Source organism: Marmota flaviventris, chromosome 1 (assembly GCF_047511675.1).
Source record: "Marmota flaviventris isolate mMarFla1 chromosome 1, mMarFla1.hap1, whole genome shotgun sequence".
NCBI lineage: Eukaryota > Metazoa > Chordata > Mammalia > Rodentia > Sciuridae > Marmota > Marmota flaviventris.
The window spans coordinates 82,483,018-82,489,017 of NC_092498.1; the positions used below are offsets into that span (position 1 = coordinate 82,483,018).

General features: G+C 40.8%; 1 protein-coding gene across 3 annotated transcripts in view; it reads right to left on the reverse strand.

Moving 5' to 3' along the window:
• Hycc1 (hyccin PI4KA lipid kinase complex subunit 1) overlaps nucleotides 1-5,318 on the reverse strand; it is a 72,567-nt gene extending 67,249 nt beyond the window's left edge. For all 3 annotated transcript variants that reach the window (XM_027932702.2, XM_071613729.1, XM_071613733.1), the window contains exon 1: nucleotides 5,115-5,318. The gene's annotated coding sequence lies outside the window, so the exon portion shown is untranslated. The remainder of the gene's footprint in view (nucleotides 1-5,114) is intronic.
• Between the last annotated feature and the right edge of the window lie 682 nt (nucleotides 5,319-6,000).

Sequence of the window (6,000 nt, forward strand, 5' to 3'; positions counted from 1 at the left end):
GTAAATCCATATGCTGGAATATTATACACACATTTTAAATTAATGTTATGTTGTAAAAAATAATATTTTATTGACGTGAGTAAGCATTCACAACCTGTTAAGGGAACATAAGCTGGTGAAAAAGCAGCACATAAAAAACATTTTTATTTATTTATTTATTTATTTTTTATTAGCTACACATGACATTACAATGATCTTGGCAATTTATACATTTGAATCAATTGGGGTATAAATTCTCATTTTTCTGATTGTACAGATAGCAGATTGTGGTTTTTTTTTTTTTTTAATGTAAATACCCATTCCAAAAGACCTATAAGGATATTAATAATAAGTATCTCTGGATGATGGCAGGTAAATGATAAACATTACTTATCATTTGGAAAATATTAAATAAATATTTACTTATCATTTAGAAAATTCATGAATGCATAATAATATTATCATTTATCATTGTCCTTGTCCTACAATGACATTAGTAATTAGGAAAATATAGAACATTTATGATATTCTTGTGACCATAGGGACAATTATATCTAAAATCATGCTAACATTGATTCTTCCATTGTTTTAAGCTACATTTTAATCACTATGAAAGAAATTTTCAGAGTTCTAGAAGACAATCAGACAAAATACTTCACTCCAACTTTACTTATAATCAAATACAATGCCAAATAATATTCAGATATTAGCCATACTATTCTCATTCCCCTGCAAAAGATAAGATTCAAGAGTGAGGAACAAGCTCTGGACCTCGATATCCAAATCCTGAAATTGTAAAAAGAAAATGAAAGTGGTGGGGAAACTTATGTATTATCTTCCTCAGGTGAAGAACGAGGGTCTTTGACAACTAATCTCAACTCTTCTCTGTCTCATTTTGGAGACAGAGGAATAATTTTCTCTCCAATGATTTATAAGGCAATATCCAAAGGGCAAGCACACAGGATTTCTTTTGAGTAAAGATGCTTTAAACAGGAAATTGTCAAGTGTGAAATGTTCCCTTTCCTCTGGGCAGATATGCAGCCTAAGAGAAGGCCAAAAAGACTCTGGCAGTACTTGATTCTCAGTAATAAGCAATTGACAAACTGTTGATTCCATCTGCTCTCCTCCAAAAAAAAAAAAAAAAAAAAAAGACAAAGCATTCCACAGTAGTGCCAGGGGTCTCAGGCTTCATGCAAGGGGCTTTTCTAAGTGTATCCATTTTGACAATATTAAGATGCTCTCAAATATTTTTGAGTACCTGAGAAATACTACATAGACCCAATATTGACACTATACAACAACAATGCTGGTAATAAAGGAATATACTATCTTTAACACAATTTTTTTGTTGTTGTTGTTGTTAGAGATGTTTTTTCCAGAATTTCTTACTGGCCAAGGCTCTGAATTCCTTCCATTTCTATTTCCTCAAGGACTTAGTTCCAATAATCATCTCAACTTGCCTGCATCTCTTACCTTCTAGTCTCTACTTTGACTTTTCTTATGTGTGTAAACAAATAAATATAACCTTCCTTCAACCTCTGTTCTTAGGCAGTAGTTTTCAACCATGTCTGCAGATTGAAATTATCTAGGGAACTTTTTTTAAAAAAATGCAAGTAATCTGACAGGAAGTGGATCACTGGCTTCCTTGGATGAGAGGGAAAGATTATGAAGGCATATGAGCAAACTTAGGAAGGTGATGGATATGTTCATTATTGTGATAGTGATTATAGTTTTACAGTTGTAAATGTGTCAAGCATTAAATTGCATAGCTTAAATATGTGTAGTTTATTATATACCAATTTACTTCAAAAAGCTCTTGTTTAAATAAATACCAATGTCTGGGTCCTATCTTGATCTCAGTGGAAGGTATAAGACTCCTTCTGGCAATCAAAATTCTCAAAATCCCAGGATATTGCCAGGCATGGCTATACATGCCTATAATCCCACAATTTGAGAGTCTGAGTCAGGAGGATTGCAAAAGTGTGAGGCCAGCCTGGACAACTCAACAAGACCCTATCTCAAGATAACATAAAAGAGGGCTAGGGATATAGCTCAGTAGTATAGCACCCCTGAGTTCAATCCCCAGAACTGGAGGGTGGGGAGGAAGATGACAAATGTGTAGTCAATTTCAAAAACCACTGCTCTACAGCTATTATTTTCTCCTTTCTTCACTTTATTCTTCCTGAAAAGCCTCAAACACATCCACTTTGTCACTATCCATTCTTTTTCAACCTTCTGAAGCTTGGTTTCTGAACCAACCACCTCTCAGCTAACATGTACTTGCAGAAGTTACTTCTGAACTCCTGACAAAGTCACTGGTCACTGGGTCCTCTTCTTATACACCACTTCACAGCATTTAAAATTATTGACTTGTTCCTACTCCATTTGAAAATATCTCTACCCTGAGCATCTCTCCTGCTGCTCCTCCTATTTTTCTAACTACCACTCCTCTATTTCTTTCAGACTATTCTACTTGTTTCTGCTATCTATCAGAGTATGTGCTCTGGCTGCTATTTTTATCATGCTGAAGGCTTTCCCTGAGTCATTTCTACAAAACCAAATCAATACAGCTTCAATTCAACCCCAAATCTTCTCTCCAATCCTGATTCCCTTTATAAATTCCACATCCATAGACCTAAACATCTCTCTACATCTTTATCTGCCTGATCCACTCACTGCTTCCTCAAAGTAAAAAAAAAAAAAAAAAAAAATAGAATCTATCATCTTTCTTCAATGTATGTGCTCCTCATTTCCTATCAATGAAACCAGTTCAAATCCTCATAGTCTTTATTCCTCCCCTTTTCTTCCTATTAGATTCTACCTCACTAAGCCAGAGTGAGGGTATAAAATACAAATCTAATAAAGAATTTCTCATTCATCACTTTCAAGCCAGTCTCTTTAGCTAAGAGTAGAATGCCCTGGCCTGACCCTCTACCACCCTCACTACCTTATCTTCTGCCATTTGCTTACTACCCCTTCATCAAGCCATGTCAATATCAATGTTATTGACTTTGTCAACAATGTTAATTGACATTGACCTGTCACCATCAATGACTTATCTAACTGCCAAGGTTTTTCATACCTCCTTGCCTTCTCACTCATTATACTTCTTTGAAAGCTAGTTACTCACCTCTCATGATCAAAACTGAGCTGCATGTTTCCAACTTCACCTACAACCAAAGTGAGTTGGCCATCTTCTACACAAGCTCCCTTACTACACCAGGCAACCTCTATTCATAGTTATTACATGGTATTATAAATGTTGCTCTACTGTAATATTACTAATATCTTATACATTAGACAGTAAATTCCATGAGGACAAGAACTATGACATTCATCTCTGTACTCCTAGTAACTATTCAGCTTGGAGTAATGCAAAGTAAATTTATTTTGACATAATTTAATTATACAAAATGTCTTGAATACTAAAAAATTTTAAAGATTTTTTTTAGGATTCACTATAAAATAAATATTAGGAAATAGAATGTTGAAAAACAGAGTTGACTGAAATGTATTTCAATTTATTGTCAAAACCACACCTCTAAAAACCACAACCAAGAGCAGATTTTATAAAACAGAAATACAACAACAACAACAACAACAAAGCACATCAGGGACATCACACAGGCCTAGCCCATCTCTCATCATGTATCCACACCAAGGTACTGTTCAGGGATCTTCTAGTCCCTCTATGGTAATAATTTTAATAAATCAAATAAGGATAAAATGAGCCAAGTCTAAATGTGTTTTCTAACTATGTGATGGTTTTCCCCCTTGTCCGTTTATGATTTGAATATCTGACTGAAATCACTCTTGATCAAGCAGATCCTAAGGATATATTTTTCATTCTTGCCTGAAATTCAGGAGTACTAATATTCATTTTTAAACCTTAAAATGTATTGACCTATAGGGAGGGGGGGGAAATACTTATAAATGATGACTTTGGATGTAGAATGTTCTTATGGAAAACAAACCTCCCAGAACTACCACATTGACTCAAGGTTACACAAATCCTTATGCCTTAAAGTAGACAAAATTTTTAAAACCTCAAACTGTAAAGTATTCCATGAACCAAAGAGTTAGCATACCTGCTCTAAAAGCTACTGTGTAATCCAAAGGACAAATAATTTGCAAAAGGACCCCTTGGCCCTTCTGCCTGTAGTAGTGCAGTCTCTGAGATAAGTAGTAGCTGCCAGTGCAACACACTCCCCCTACCTGAAGAGTGGAGCCGCTGCTAGGCGTGTGATAGCGTATTTATCAGAGAACCGATTCTGTGCAGCACCAAACCAAGAGGGCAAATTAAAATCTTTCAGGAATGTCTAAATTCTGAAGGTACAAAGCACACACGTGCACGCTGAAGGGTGGCTATCTAGTTTGCTGTAGCGTGCAAAACTTGGGGTCTTTTAATGCAACAATTTTCAGCTAAAACCCGACGATTCTCGAAGAGAAATAACTCGGAAGAGAAATAACTCATGGAATGAAGAGGGCAAGGGCTGAAGAGATTTTCGTACATAAATAACCAAGGAAGGAAATGTGGTTGCTTTCTGAACCTTTCTGCCTTGCATGGGACCAAAGATCGAGAGGAGAACGCTGCTTTCAAACAGGAGCGGGGTCTACAGTGACCATTTTGGCAACCAGACTGGCCGAATAGCGGTGGCCTCCCCAGAGTGCAGAGACAGCGTGGGAGGGATAGGAAAGGCGGGAGCATCTCCTGCTGTGAAAAAGAGGCAAGGGGGCTCCCACTTTAGGCCGACTCTGCAGAGGGGGCCGGGGGGCTGCGGCACCCGAGTCACGCCCGGAGGCTGGACCGCTCCCTGCTAGGAAGGAAAGATACTCGAGTTCGCGCGCACAAAGCTGCAGTCTGCCAGGCTTCGGGCGGGCTGCACCCAACTTCGGGGCAAGCAGCGGCCGGCCGCAGCCCACCCATCCTTCCCGGACGCCCCCAGCGCCCAGCGTCGCCTCGCGCTCACCCACCGAGCCTCGCGCGAAGCCGTTACCCCCAACGAAACCGCGGCCCTGGGGACAAAGCCCTGTGCCCTCCCCGCCGCCGCCTCGCCCCGGCTCCTCCCTGACAAAAAAGTTATCGGTCGCCGGCCGCCCTGGGGCCCCGGCGTGGGTCGCTCGGCCAGACTCACCAGAGCAGCTTCCAGAGCTCCAGCTACAGAACCTCGACTTGTGCGGCTCGCAGCGACAACGGCGGCGGCTGCTCTGCTTTCTCCAGAGTAGCAGCACCACCTGCCCCCCTTCCTCCTAGCAGAACGGGTCCGGGAGAGCCATCTTCCCCCTCCTCTCACTGACTGACAACCCAGCCCCGAGAGCCGCCACTGCCGCCAGCCACTCTGACAGGCACTACTAGGGACCCGTCCCCAAGCAGCCAACCACCACCTCCCCACACCAGTTCAACCTATCGCCGTCCTCCAGGGTGGGACCAGAACAACTTCTCCACCAATGGGAGTCTTCCGCTGCTGGGCTTGGGGCGGGGCCATCAGGTGGGAGGGAGGGCGGCTTGAGTGGGCGTGGTCTGAGCAATGGGCGTGACCGGGGCACTTGGGGGAGATGATTGACTGTAGGGTTTGCGGTGGCCGCTAGGAGATAGCGATCAGTGAAGGTCTCTTAAACTCTGAGCCCTTGGGGTTTATGGTCTTCTCACAGAAAATAAGCCTCACCAGTTGATGTGAACTGTAATCAGATAAGAAAAACAAATTGATATTTTAATTTAATAGTCAAGAGGATTTACTTTCCAGTAATTCAACACACAAGAATTTATCAAAATCTTATCGGATCCCCTTAGGGGAAAAAAGGTTCGTTTTTTGCAAAATGCTAATTTAAAACTCTCCCCCACTTCTTATATCATTGTGTTTGGCCTCAGCCTGAAGAAAATTCCAGTATATTTCCCTAAATTGTTTCCATGGACTGTTTTTATTTTCTCTATCTTACCTCCCCTAGCTTCCCCCAAGACACTGCACTAAATATGGTGTATAAGGACTGGAAACCTGACCACATCTGAACCAATTCCTGCAT